Source organism: Pinus tabuliformis, chromosome X, assembly GCF_031772625.1.
Source record: "Pinus tabuliformis cultivar Carrire ecotype Pingquan chromosome X, CPIR1, whole genome shotgun sequence".
NCBI lineage: Eukaryota > Viridiplantae > Streptophyta > Pinopsida > Pinales > Pinaceae > Pinus > Pinus tabuliformis.
In genome coordinates, this window is record NC_142308.1 from 43,238,388 (window position 1) to 43,254,241 (window position 15,854).

A 15,854-nucleotide genomic window follows, 5' to 3' on the forward strand; every position below is an offset into this window, starting at 1 on the left:
TTGCTTGCATGAGTGGTTGCCATGTATCCTGCCGCTGTAGTTGATAGTGCCACTACAGGTTGTTTCTTATTCATCCAATTGACTGCACCTCCAAATAGGTTAAACACATACCCACTTGTAGATCTTCTCTGATCCAAATCTCCAACCCAGTCTGCATCAACAAAGCCACGAATATACAACACTCTGTCCAATCCTATTCTTCCTTGTAGCATAAACCGTAATTGCTAGTGCCACGCAAATCCCTGAAAACCCGCTTCACTGTTGTCCAATGCTCCTTTCCTGGTTTTGACATAAACGTGCTCAATACTCCCACTGCATGTGCAATGTCTGGTCTAGTACAGAACATTGCATACATCAGGCTACTGACTGCACTTGCATATGGAACACGAAACATATCCTCTTCCTCTTCTTGTGTCTTGGGACACTTTTCAACAGATAGCTTTACACCTACAAGAATAGGAACCTTCACCGGTTTACTATCCTACATATTAAACCTCTGCAGTATTGTCTCTACATACTTCCTTTGGTTTAACCAAAGCTTCCTCTTTTCCCAATCTCTTTTAATTTCCATGCCCAAAATATAGTTTGCAGCAACAAGATCTTTCATGTCGAATTTGGAGGACAATTGGGTCTTCAAATCCTGGATAATTTCTTTGTCATTTCCAACCAGCAACATATCATCCACATACAAGACCAGATAAATAACACGGTCACCAATTAATTTAAAATACACACAATGATCTGCTTTGCTTCTGGTGAAGCCAAGTCCCCGTATAAATGTATCAAATTTCCGATACCACATCCTTGGTGACTGTTTTAACCCATACAGAGACTTCTTTAACTTGCATACCAGTTCTTTCTTACCCTTCACCGCAAAGCCTTCAGGTTGCTTCATGTAGATCTCCCCTTCAAGATCCCCGTGAAGAAATGTTGTCTTCACATCCATTTGTTCTACCTCAAAATCAAAAGCAACAGCAACAGATAAAAGTAGCCTAATAGAAGTTACCTTGGCAACAGGAGAAAAAATATCACCAAAATCAATTCCCGGCACCTGAGAATAACCTTTTGCTACCAACCGAGCTTTGTATTTCTCCACCTTTCCTTCTACATTTGTCTTCTTCTTGAACACCCATTTGCTACCAATGGGTTTCCTTACAGTCGACAACTCCACCAGATCCCAAGCCTCATTTTTTTGCAAAGATGACATTTCATCAACCATGGCCTCTTTCCAGAGTTTTCCATCCTCTGAATCTACTACTTCCTTCACAGTTCTGGGATCATCATCAGTAATAGATAAAGCAAAATTTGAACAGAAAATAGATGGACTATACCTTATGGTTGTCTTCTTTCTCGAACTGATCTTCTTACACTCGAAGTTTGTGGATCTTCATCTTCTGATTCCTCCTGTGCTGTAGAGTTTGATTCTTCCTCCTTTAGCTCAAACTCTATCTTTTCAGGTTCCTTTGGTTGGACTTCATGTTTAATAACATCTTTCACCTCTCTGAACACCACATCTCGGTTGTACACAACCTTCCTTGTTGTTGGGTTCCAAAGCTTATAACCCTTTAAACCATCCTTATACCCAATAAAGATGCACTTTTCAGATTTACTGTCCAACTTGGTTTGTTTCTCCTTTGGAACATGTACATATGCATCACATCCAAATACCCTCAGATGTGAAAGAGAGAGTTTCTTACCAGTCCATACCTCTTATGGAGTCTTATCCTCCAACGCTGATGACGGTGTTTTGTTGATCAAGTAACATGTTGTCTCCACCGCCTCTGCCCAGAATTCCTGTCCTAACACGTCACCACTGAGCATGCTTCTTGCCCTTTCCATCAACGTCTTGTTCATTCTTTCTACAACTCCATTTTGCTGAGGTGTATATGGAGTAGTCTTCTGCCATGCTATACCACACTTCTTATAGAACTCTTCAAATTCATTACTACAAAACTCTCCACCGTTATATGTCCTCAGCACCTTTATCTTCTTCTCTATCTGGTTTTCCACGAGAGCCTTAAATTCTTTAAACATGTCAAAGACTTCAGATTTCTTCTTAAGGAAATATACCCATGTATTCCTTGAGAAGTCATCTATAAATGATACATAGTACACAGACTTACCCAGTGATGTAACCTTCATAGGTCCAAACACATCACTGTGCACAAGCTCTAATATCTGTTTCACCCTCTTACCACCAGAGGGGAAACTCACTCGATTCTGCTTCCCATATACACAATTTTCACAGAAATCAAAGTCCAGAGAGCTATTACTCATACCTTCTACCATACCTTTATCATGAAGTATTCGAAGTTCCTTCTCTCCAATATGTCCAAGCCTTTGATGCCACAGCATGGTCTTCTCTCCAGAGACCACTATATTTTCAGCTCCACTTTTAGGAACCACAAAATTGTTGCACCCATCAACAACAATTCTACCTTGAAGCTTGTATAGAGTTCCAATCTGAACTCCCTGCATCAATACCAGTGCTCCTCGAACCATCTTACAGGTATCTTTCTCGAACACTGTCTTTACACCTGCATCATCTAACTTGCTTACAGAAATTAGATTTCTAGCCAATGCAGGAATATGTAGAACACCCAGAAGTGTTCTAACTCTTCCACCTTGCAAATTCAACTTTACCTTTCCTCGACCAACGATTTTAGCCTTCCTGTCATCCCCCAAGAAGACATCACCACCATCATATTTCTCATACTCGCAGAACCAATCTCTATGGGGAGTGAAGTGAAAGGATGCACCTGAGTCAATCAACCATGCCTCATGATCTACATGTGTACTTGAAGAAACCAAGTACACATCTCCGCCTTCATCTAAGGTGGTTTTCGCCTCTGCAAAAGGAGACTCATCAGATCCCTTTCCTTCGTCAGGAGCTTTAGATTTACAGTCTCTTTTGAAGTGGCCTTCATTTCCGCATTTCCAACACACCACCTTTATAGGTTTTCCTGGAGATTTAGATCTCCCTCTAGATTTAGATCTCCCACTCGATGACTTATTTTTGTTTATGTTCTGGGACCATCCTCGTACAGACAAGGCATCACCATTTTGGCTCTCCATATTTTTCTGTCTCATCTCCTCCGTCAACAAGGCTAGGACTATTTCATCAAACTGCAAAGCAGTTGCACTGCTACCTATTGCAATAACCAGACTATCCCACGAATCTGGTAGAGAACACAACAAATTGATGCACTTATCTTCATCTGAAGTTTTAATATCAACAGATGCTAACTGACTTACCACAGTATTAAATGCGTTCAGATGCTCTGTCATCGAGTCTCCATCTTTCATCCTCAAGTTATACAGCTTTTTCCGCAAGAACAGTTTATTCACTAGAGACTTAGATTGGTACAAAGTCCCTAACTTGTCCCACAAGCCTCCGTCGTAGCTTCCCCTGATACATTCAGCAATATTGAATCTGAGACACACAATCGTATTGTGCTCTTTGCCTTCCGATCCAACTTCTTCCATTCTTCATCGGTCACTCCCGTTGGTTTAGTACCCAGATCTATTGCGATCCACTGATCTTTATCCACCAAAAGATCCTCCATCTTGAGTTTCCACAACTCAAAACTCTGACCATTAAATTTCTCGATCTCTATCTTTCCATTGCTCGCCATCTTCTTTTACGACTAGAATCGATCTCGCAGATCTCCCACCGAATAGGGTCTACCACAGGCCCGAGCGAAACCCCTCAGCAACAAAGGCGTCCCCTTAAAGCCAAAACTGCTCTGATACCAAATGTAGGTTTTAACCCCATACAGAAATTACCTGCATACGAATTCTAAAACACATAAAATAAACAATGAGAGAGCATAACACATAAAACACATATACACAGAGATTTTCCCCTGGATCCCAAAACCGGGACTACCAGCTTGATTTTTCATTATCTTCCTTTCAATGTTATAATACATATTTATACATGCCGAAGCATCCAATACCATGGACCGAAACCATCGCGTCCAATACCATGGACCAAAAACCATCGCATCCAATACCATGGACCGAAAACCATCGCGTCCAAAAAACATGTGCGAAACTCATGCACAAAAACATAGGTGGGTCTGCCCATCCTAACATAGGGTCGGGGTTACGGGTACACCTCAAACCCCTTGTGACTCCCCCCACCCCCCCGATACACAATCGGCGCAACAAAGGGGGGCTTTGCCCCCCTTATAACCCCCCGGTTAACTACATGGGCTAGTCATGGAAAGAATATAACACAACCCAACAAAGTTGTTGCTGTAGTAGCAGAGGTATATGTATAAACAAGAGAACCTATAGTAGCAGTAGCAAAGGAAAAAGTTTCCCAAAACATAGCTGAAGTAGCAGAGGTATATATATAAACAAGAGTGCAGAGGTATAGATATAAACAAGAGAACCTATAGCAGCGAGTTGCAGTAATAGAGGTATAGATATAAAAAAGATAACCTATAGTGGCAGTGGCAAAGGGGTTGCAGGTACAATCGTCATGCACTTTTCTGTTCTCTTTAGCATCACAGAATTCATTTTGGCTTTTAAAAAAAAAACTCATTTCATTTTAGCCTCACCTGTATAACTAGCTTTTGTTTAAGCTAGGCTCTCTAACAACTGCTTTTACCGACACTGGATCACAAGTCTTCCGAGCACCATTAAAGAGAGAAGCCATTCCTTCCGGGCACTGGCTATCAACTGCGAGTTTCTATCCTCCTTATCATACCCTATATACACGTTGGCCCAGTGACAGTCTACCAAATTCATTGGAAAGCTAGACAAAGCAAGCCATACAAGCCAACAACATTCCTTCCAATTAGAGAACTAGCATCAAGCTTAGCTACAGTGATATAGAGAGAAGCAATTGCATTGTTCTCCACACTTGCTACATGCATGTCCCCCACTGCAAAATCCAAACACTTGCTTCAAGTAGCATTGATGTGAATATTATTATTGTCTAGAAAAAAAAGAGCAGCGGACATAACTCCTGCAACCACAACCATTAAAGCTCCTTGACCTTCCATTATAGACACCACTTACTCTGTTGATTGATCCCAACTAGAAGCTAAACGAGCAGATAAGCCTCTCTCTGGGTGCATAACAACGCTATGGTTCATTTTCTGTTATCAACCCGTTGTAGTTGTTGCTGTAGTTGCCTTTGTTGCTTGCCATTGTTGCCTTTGTTGCTATATTTTTCATTTTAGCTGTTGTTGTTGCTTTTGTATTTTCCTTAACTGTATCTGATGTAGCTATCGTGTGCCATAACCGTTGTTTGCATGACTTCTTCTGATGGATAGGTTCCTCAGGGAACCAAACAAAACCAGTTGCAGGTCAAGAGGGTTCATAAAATCCAGTGCTGGCTTGACCATCGAAATGCTTCAATAAGGGAAACTGCTTGATACAAGTGACACTTGTGGTGTATCAAGCAACACTTGTGGTCCATGCAAACATGTTTAAACTAATTTTCTTGCCACAAGTCTAATAACTAATCATCCTTTGTATTATTTATAATGTTTAGTGAGCACATCACTAAATAGATTAGGAGCGAGGGTCAAGGGCGTACCCCGCATTTTTGTCTCTAATGGGCATACTTGGACGGGCCACTTAGATGGGCTCCTGGGATCGGTTCGGCTACTCGGATCATTGACTCGGCTAATACACTAAGATGTGATACTCAACTTGGATACCCGACTGATCCAATTGGTTGATCCACTGGGATGGGATAATACAATGGGCTTCAAGACTCCACTTTGGTACTAGATGTGGGTGGGATACTTTGAGCGGCTACCGATTCTAGAAAACAACTTAATTATACATTCTTGTTTAAAAAATTGCTACTTTGGGGGGGGGGGGGGGGGGAATGGTAATTCCTCATCTGACCTCCTAAATGGATTTTATATTCACTAAACTATACCATTTCAGATCGTTTACTTACGATTATCAGGTGGTGATCACTCGATGACAAGATGCAGGTACTTGATCCAAGAGTCGATCCAGTTGATCCCACTACTGGATGTCGGGACTCTTTCCCACTAGTAGAGCCAGGTCTTTATTCACTCGATGACAGGATGGCGGTACTCAATACAAGAGTTGATCCCAGGTTTCAATCACTCGATGACAAAATGGCAGTACTCAATACAAGAGTTGATCCCAAGTTTCAATCACTCGATGACAAGATGGCAGTACTCAATACAAGAGTTGATCCCAGGTTTCAATCACTTGATGACAAGTTTTGATTCACTAGATGTCGAGAAAGAGGCGATCCTAGAGGAAATACAAGAGGTGATCACTCGATGACTCGTTGTGATTCACTTAATGATAGGAATTGATGCTGCTACTCATGCTTTCGATACAAGAGTTGATCCATTCGCGGTCTTCTCTGGTTAGTTTTCAAACCCATGTGGATCTTGTAATTGATTGCTTTCATGTTCGCTTTTATGCCACATGCCCCAAGTTCCCATATATCGAAGTGACCTTCACAACATGACACATACAACACCGAAGGGGTGTCACTATATCACTAGATTTGATTTCCGGATCTACTTAAAACGCGAGGCAGGGACTTGTTACTCAGTAACAGATCTTGTTTATTTATAGTATTCAGTAAAACTATTTTTTGAATAATGTAACTCAAGTGGTCATGAAATGACACATTTTTTTATTATTATTAGGAAATGATTTTTGTGGTAAACCAACTGTTATCAAATGAAAGTTTCATAAAATGACATTGAAGTGATGTATCAAATGTAAGTTTCATCAAATGACATAGAAGTGATGAAGAGGAAAAGCAATAATTTCATATTTTTTTCATCACGTACAAAAGTGATGATGGAAAAGGAAAAATATCAATTATCAATTTAATAGTTTTTTAATTAAAATAATGCATCCACGAATTTGTTAATCACGTACAAAAGTGATGATGGAAAAGGAAAAATATCAATTTAATCATTTTTTAATTAAAATAATTCATCCACAAATTTGTTAACCAAAAAATGTTATACAATGCAATCCTATCAAAAGACACATCAATACTCACAATTATGTGTTGCATTATTTAAAACAATGCTTCAACCATGTGCCAATGAACCTATGTTGTATTATTTAAGGCAACACACTAATTTTTAGTAGTCTTTCAAGCTTGGAATATTCATTGCAAAGAAATATAATTAGCAATCTTTCAATCTTGGAATATTCATTGCAAAGAAATATTCTGACGGTTATTGTTGTTTGAAATCCATTTTCATATCGAGCATCACCATCAACCTAAGCACAAGTTTCCACTAATCCAAGCTAGCTAAAAGAGGACCGTGGTTTCAAATATGCACAAGAGTGTTTTTAAGATGCATAAATATTTCCTCACTGAAGATGGAATCCATCGGTGTCAAAAATGTAAGGTAATGAAGGAATGAATTAATAAGTCATACTCAGGGAGTTTCCTAGATTTATTTAACTTTTAGAAACTTCAAAACCTTTCAATGATTCCTGAGAAATGAAGTTTAAATAGTGAAGCCTGTAGTAAAAAAACATAAGGTAGAGTGAAAAACAGATTGTAAGATTTTTTTTTTGAAATAGATTATTGTTACCTGATTTATATTATGTTGGATGTATATTATGATTTTGTGCATTTTAATTTTTAGAAGCAATTTCTTCAATTTTATAAACAAAAATAGAAGCAACAGATGAATAAATCTCACTTAAATATGTAAATTAACTACGAGTTAAATCTGTTTAACTTTTCAAAAATAAAACCATTGGTAAAACTTGTGGTAAAAATAGAAGCAACAGATGAATAAATGTCAGTTAAATATGTAAATTAACTGTTAGTTAAATCTATTTAACTTTTTAAAAATCAAATCATTGGTAAAACTTGTGGTAAAAATTGAAGAAGCAACAAATGAATAAATCTCAATTAAATATGTAAATTAATTGCTAGTTAAATATGTTTAACTTTTTAAATTTGGTAAAACTTGTGGTAAAAACTATATTGTAATATAAAAATTTTACTAACTGAATTTTTATCATTGAAAACTAAGTAGGTAAATTTAAACGCATAAGATAAATCATATATAATGAACTACAACAAATTCTTAGCCAACATTCATGGTTCCTCGAAATCTATGCCCGTCATGGAGGTTTCGTCTGAGAAAGACAAAATATTAATAAAATTGTATGTTTTAAACCGTTACAATTACCTTTTTAGTTTCCTACAGGCAATCGGATCGTCAAATCTTCGGCCACCTCTGCCATCACAGTCTCCCACCATTTCTTGGTGTATGTTTTCACCTATCCACTATCCTCTGTTTCCTTCCATCCCACGTCTCCCCCTATTGTTTGTTAGCTGGTGGTCTGTTACCTGCATGTTCATTTGCTAGTGGTCCATTACCTAGGACATGCAGATGCCACCTTGGTTACATGCATGCAAAGGAGTAGGTGGATGTGAGGTAATGCACTGTGCCACCCTACTGGCATTTACAGATTCACCAGCACAACACCAACATTTTCTTCCCTCCGCTATTCTCAGCTTCCCTGTTTTGCACTCAAATCCCTTGCTCCAATCCTATGTTTTACTTTGGTATGCCATTGCCAATTCCTAATTCCATTCTTCATGTTTAGAACATCAGTAATTCTACTGACTTGGATCCCTAAAAACCCAACTCGTAATACGCTGGATATGTACAAAGCTAAGAACCACCAAGGGGTCGCGGAAGTTTTCTAAGAAGAGGTGGGAAAAAGTGGGTTTAAGTTCCAAGGAAAAGGGCATTTGTTGCAGTGAATGGGTTGTTTTCTAAGAAGGGGTGGGAGAAAGTGGGTTTAAGTTGCACTAAAAGGGTGTTTGTTGTCGTGAATGGGTTGTTTTCTGAGAAGGGGTGGGAGAAAGTGGGTTTAAGTTCCACAAAGAGGTGTTTGTTGCAGTGAATGGGTTAAAGGAAGCAACACGGGGAAAATATGGGATGGGATACGACAAAGAAGACACTATGGGACACTATGGCTAAAACTTGTGGTAAAAGATATCATATAAACAAAAACGTTGAAACAACATTCGTATAATGTTGGTCACACCAGGTGTGATGGCTGCGCTTGGTCACAGCCGATGTGATGGCTTCCTTTCTTGGGTTGTCTCCTAAGAAAGTAGGAGCAGTATGATATATAGCCCTTTATGCAGGCTTAATTCTCTTTATGCGAGCTTAATTCTATCTTGTCAAGCTCTGGTGAACGTTATAAGGGCTTGGTGTGGAAAGGACTTGGTGTGGATGTGGTAATTCTCTTTATGCAAGCTTAATTCTCTCTCGTCAAGCTCTGGTGAGCATTATAAGGGCTTGGTGTCGAAAGGACTTGGCGTGGATGTGGTAGGCTTTATGACCCCAAAAAGAGGAGAAAAAAAAAATGCAGACATGTTTTCAACTGCGGGTTTTTAGTCTAAATACCTACATAGCAACCCGAGCTCATAAGGTTCATTGGTGGGTAGATGGTGATTCATTCAAAACGTGCAAGTGCTGCAGATATAAGGTTCATAAGGTTCATTGGTGGGTAGATGGTGATTCATTCAAAACGTGCAAGTGCTGCAGATATAAGGTTCATTAATGGGCATATGGTGATTCATTCAAAACTTGTAAATGTTGTTACAACTCAAGGCTCATTAATGGGCATATGGTGATTCATTCAAAACTTGTAAATGTTGTTACAACTCAAGGCTGGATCATTAATCTCTTCAAGGTACACAAAAATTTCCTATTATTTTTTTACTGCAGTATAGATGTAAGAGAAAATCCAACCGAAACAACAACCTGTAACTTGGAATCTATTGCATAACATGTAATATATTACACTACTTAGATATATATTCTCTTTGTATCATTATATTCATTATATATTGCTCAAGGTTCTAGAAATATTACCGTATTTTTTTTACTGGTTGTGCAGAATACATCTAATATATATCATTCAAGGTTGCAGAAAGCTCAACCGTGCAGAAAGCGTACCAGAGAAAGTGTTGCTTCAGAAATTCTTAAACGCCATGATGTGGTGCTGATGATGCATGATGATGCATAGTGTTGTACTAATGATGATCTCCACAAAAACTCTTCCGGAAATCTCTTCCAAATTGTTCATCAACAAATGGATTCTTTCTTTCTATTGTGAATTGATTTGAGTTGCAGGGAAAAGAAACTCAGCGCTTAACTACTCTTATATGCTCTTCTTCATGGGTTACACGTCAAGGTTCTTAAATAAATATAGAAATAGCCATGCAGATAACCATCTGGCAGTAACTATGTGGCAGTAAGTTTGTATATAAAGAAATTGCCTCTTGCTCTAAAAAGATTAGATATAGAAAACCTTTCCACGATAAAACTTGACTTTAGATATTATAAAACCTTGCCACAACCCTATTTTGGATAAAATAAAATTGCTCCATATTAGAAAACCTGGCTAGAACCCTACTTTGGATAAAATAAAATTGGATAAAATAAAATTGATGCAACCATGTTGCAGGGGGCACGTGAAGTTTGCAATAACCAGTGGAATGTTTTATCACCCAAAAACCTTCGTTAAAATTGAATTGAGTGAAATTGTAAATATAAAACTTTGGTTAAATTTAGGTAGGCCAGGAAAAAATTCAGTCAAAAGATGAATTAATTCACAGTCAACATCGAGCGGTCACTATGGTTCTGTAGAACGCCGGGACTAATAAAAAACAAATTTCATGGAGCGTTTCAATTTTTAAGTAATATCCATATGATACTTATTTGTTATTTTTTTTATCAAATGGAATTTGACTTCAATAGTTAGCCGATCATTGTATACATGTTTGTTCCTTTTTAAGTTATTAGAGTGGTTATCATTGATATCGAAGATTAATTATACATTTAGGAGCAATTGGTTTATCAAAAATTACACAATCAAATGAACCAATTAATTTTATTTATCAAAATGATGCCTTGAAAATCGGATTGATGTCTTTATTGTCTCGTAGCATGGAGTGTTATGTTGGTTTACATGTCATCTATTTATTGTGATTTTAAATACAAGGATTCCTAACATAATGATGTGTTATTTACATTTCTAACACAATAATATATTGATTTTAAATATTATTCTTTTAATCATATCATGTCAACAATATATGTTGTTGACATGTATTTAAATTACAATGGGAAGTGTAAGTTTTATTTATTGTGTTTGGCTCTACAACAAGAAGTGTTCTAGGGTTGTTATAATCTGCTTTCTTATCTTTTGTCCTGCATCATGACAACCTATGGGGATGAGGAGGCTCTTCCTTCCATAACATATTAGCGGCTAAATCAATTCCATTAGCAAAAACTATTGTGAAGAATCTAGGTGCCTGTGATGCTTAGAAACAATCATCTTCTGACATCAGAGACCTCGAGTCCTCTATTGCCGCCTCTGGCAAACAATCAAGCCCTACCACCACTGGAGCAACTACATGTCTGTTGCAAACTACAAAATTTCCCCTCTTGGAGATTCCTCTAGAGAAAATAGGAGCAAAGGTAGAACAAATGAGGGAATACACCATCATCTGCAAATTTATCGGTATGTGGCCAATGAAAAAAGCTCTCATCACTTGGATTAAGAAAAATTGAGTTCTCAAGGGAGACCTAAAACTCAAAATAGGCTCCAAAGGATTCTTTATTGTTATCTTTAACAACATAAATGACAAAGACATAGTCTTCAGGGAGGATTGTACTTCTTGAACTCTGTAGGTCTCTTTATGAAGCCCTGGAATCCAAAATTTAACCCAGAAAAAGAGGATTTCTCCTAAGCACTAATATGGATCAGGTTATACTCCTTACCACAGGAATATTGGGACCAGGACATTTTGATAGGGATAGGAAATGTGATTGGGAAATTTGTAATGATCTCAAAAACTACCAAACATGTTGGATATGCCTCCTATGCATGTATCTATGCTTATGTTGACCTCTCACAACCACTTCCAGCCAACATCATGCTAAGTAGCGAGGACGAGAACTAGGAGCAGTTATTTGACTATGAAAAAATCACTTTTCACTACCACAAATTTCATGAAAATAGACGCCTATTTAGAGACTACCCAACAAACCAAGCTTTGAATAATGTTCGAATGGCTACATCTCAGGATGCATAAGGTTTTACCAAGGTCACACATAAGAAGAAAACTAGCAAAAAAGGAATGAGGGCACCAAATGCAAATATAATAGCAAATCAAAATAAATTTGGAACCCTACAATAGCTGTCAGATCCAGCTCAAGAAACAGAGTGCCTACACTCACAAGAACTAGGCCAAATGAGTTGTAACAACCCTGGTGAAAATTCCATGTGATAAAAGTTAAAAATAATAACCATGATTGATGAGACACTTATTCCAAGTTGAATGTTGGGTAAGACATCCTAGGGGGTGTTCATTTGGTTTATTATGGCTAAGGAAATTGGCAAGGGCAATGGATAAGGCTCTGGAAAGGCAAAATAGAATTTTTGGCACATTTATTTATGAAAATAATGGAAATTAGGAGAAAAGGGAGGTGAAAGGTCACAGGTTGCATGTGAGGAGGAAATTGAAGGAAAATAATGGAAAATGAAGAAAATAGAGGCCTCATTAATAAAAAGGCTTATGAGGATCTGTTAGTAACTTTTTGTCAGTTCAGTTTTGGAGCTCTCTCTCTCTCACTCTTGGACACTTAGAGTTTTCTTGGAGCACTTGGGCATTGGATCAAGAAAGGTAAAGAAGGCAACAGGAAGTGAAGATCAAGCAATGGAAATCATGATCAAGCAGCTACAACAGGATTCTTTACAGGTATCGATATGCATGTGTATTTTCTTTGCTAGATTTTGCATGCATGATGTTGCATGTGGTTGTTTTTTATCATGGCATGGGCTTTGCTAGGTTTGACAGTGGTTTCTTAACCTAGCCTTTCCATTTCCTGATATCCTTGATGAGATGGATTCTCATACTTCAGTTGAGCTAGATTTTCATATGGAATCAAAGCGGAGTGGGGTGGATCTCCGAAACGATAAACACATGGCTTAGTGGTACCTGAACCGGACTGTGGATTACAGCAAATCCATTGGCATAGTAACCCCTAAGCCAGACAGTGGGTTGCAGTAAAGCTAGGATTGTGTGCCGTAGTGGGCCTAGGAATCCTTGCCAGTGAATGGTTGGGTATCTGGTAAATCCAAGAGATGGATTGCTCTCCATTGGGCCTAGTAGCCATGGGATGGGATGTATGGTAAAGCCTGGAGAGTGGGTCTTGGTGTAAGGCCTAGTGATCCCTAGATCAGACTATGGATTACAGGAAAGCCTGAGAGACTAGGAGGCACTCAAATTCCTCACGGTGTAGGCGAAGAACTCTGGTAGCATCCATGCATGTTTTGTTCTTTTAAGTTGGTTATGAGTCCCACATTCATGCATGGAATATAGCACGGGGGTGATTAGCTGAAGAGAAATTTGACTCAACCAATCTATGATCAAGTGGAACGTGGTAGTCCCATCCCCGATTGGTGGGCAGTGACCTGGGCTTTGGGCCTAAAAACGTTGCTTAAATCCCGAGGACGTTGGCACAGAACTAGACAAAATAGTCCCTGGATGCTGGCATGCATATAGCATGAGAGCATCTAGAGCCTCCTAGACGCTGGCATGCCTATTTCGTGAGAGAATCCATAGGTCAAGTGGTCTAAAACTTCAGTGGGACCGAGGGGCAAGATGCCTGAAGTGTTGGGATGGTTCTCAGGGGTCCTGTAGCTGATGTGTAAAGTTTGTATGTTGTGTTTCCATCGATTCCATTTCCTTAAGTTCACATAGGAGGTTGAATCTAATAATAGTAGCCTCTCGTCGCATGTTTACCCCAGTTGGCCAGTTACTTGGGTAGATGTGGGAGGAGGGCGTTATGGAGCGGTATTTTCACCCCTCAGGCTAGATGGGTTGTGTATTGGTCATGCATGCATGTCGGTTGCATGTGTGTCTCTTACGCTTGATTCCATGTGCATGTTGCATTGCATGGTGTTGATCATGGTTGTAGTGACGTCGCCATGTGGAAGTTGATGTTGTTATTGTGGAGTGCATCATTGTGATTGTATGACTACCTCCATGTTGATGTCGCTTACATGTATCCTTCTTGTATGCTTGGTTGCATGTATCCTTCTTGTAAGCATGGTTTCAAGTGTTGTTCGCTTATTATTGATTATATGCATTCATGCATGTGTGTGGTTGGTTACGCATTGATTATGCATGTTGATGTTTGCATGTGGCCATGTGTATAGTGGCGTAATGGTTGTTGTCATGCATGAGGTCATGGTATGTGTAGTTGATATGGTCATGCATTGATGACTAGACTCTAACTAGAATGATGTTTATGTGTTGATGCATTTATTTTTTATATGTCTATATGTTGTTATGGTTATGTTATACATGTATCACGCTAATTTGATGATCTTATAGATGATATATCCTCCCTGGATTATGCTAAGGTACGTTGGTTTATTATGATTTGGTTTATCTAACATATTATGCGTCGAAGGAGAAAGGTCAAAATGAATAGTAAGATGGTAGACTACAAGGACTCTCCCTGTGAATCAGATGAGCAGCGTGGTGGGCACTCTTCTGATTTGGTAGACACATTGAGAAGCTTGAAGGAAGAGATAAGGAGATGTAAGGCATACAATGACAGGATCATACAGGCACAAGAGAAACAAGCAGAGGTTAATGTAATACTCCTTCAAAGTTTGTCAAAACTACAGCGACAAGGGCCACTTTGGATTAGCCATGGACAGGAGGAAAAAACTAACAAGGAATATGGCAATAGGTATTTTGGTAGACACGGGTCAGATAGAGCTGACACAGTGAGATATGGTAGGTTGTTGGCCACTCTAGATAGGAGGGGTGATGAGTACAGGTACTATTCTAGTTTTGGTTCTGATAGGCATCATGATCGTCATCATTATCGTCCTTACAGGAGGAGCGATAAGGGATACTTTCCAGATGAATTTAAGAAAGAAAATCCACCTACTTCTGATGGAGATGTGAAGAATTCAGAAGATGCAGAGGCTTGGGTACTTGGGATGAACAAATTCTTTGAGTTGCATGAGTACACAGATAACATGAAGGTCAGAATCGCTATCTTCAACTTGAAAGGTAAAGCAGGGTCAGAGACATTAGAATGGATGACTTGAGTTGGCACGAGTTCAAGAGGATCTTCAAGAAGAAATACTTGTCAGAAAGGTACTATGAGAGTAAGGCCAAAGAATTCTATGAGCTAAAGATGGGGTCAATGACAAATGAAGAGTACACGATCAAGTTTCTGGAGCTATTGAGGTATGTACTTACATATGAGAATGCTAAAGTTCAGTGATTTGTCAGTGGTTTGTCATTAGCATTTAGAGATCGGATTGAGTATGATGATCCTTGGTCACTTGAAGAAGTCATTGGGAAATTGAAGCATTGCTATGAACAATCAAAGCATAAGAATGAATCTCAGCAAGGATGGAAAGGGAAAGGCAAAGGTAAAGGTAGATGGCAGCCTAAGAGAGCAAGGCCACGAAATGCAGGGGAGAAAGAAAATGTGGCACCTCAAAAGAAGTTTAATGCAGCTAGAGAGGGAAATGGATCACAGTAGCAGCACAGAGGTAATGATATTGGACGATTGGAGTGTTCAACATGTAGTGAGGAACACCTTAGGGTAGATTGTCCGCAGAACCAAGGTGGTAGGCCTAAGATATATAGTGCACAGGAGGCGCAGACTATTTGGGATGTGGGGCAGAGTATTCCTCATATTTATGTAGCCGTGGACAATAAACAGGCAGAGCACCAGGCATCTATCATTGAGATGGACGATAAGCTTTGTGATCAAGTTATGTCTATTTTTATTGACCCT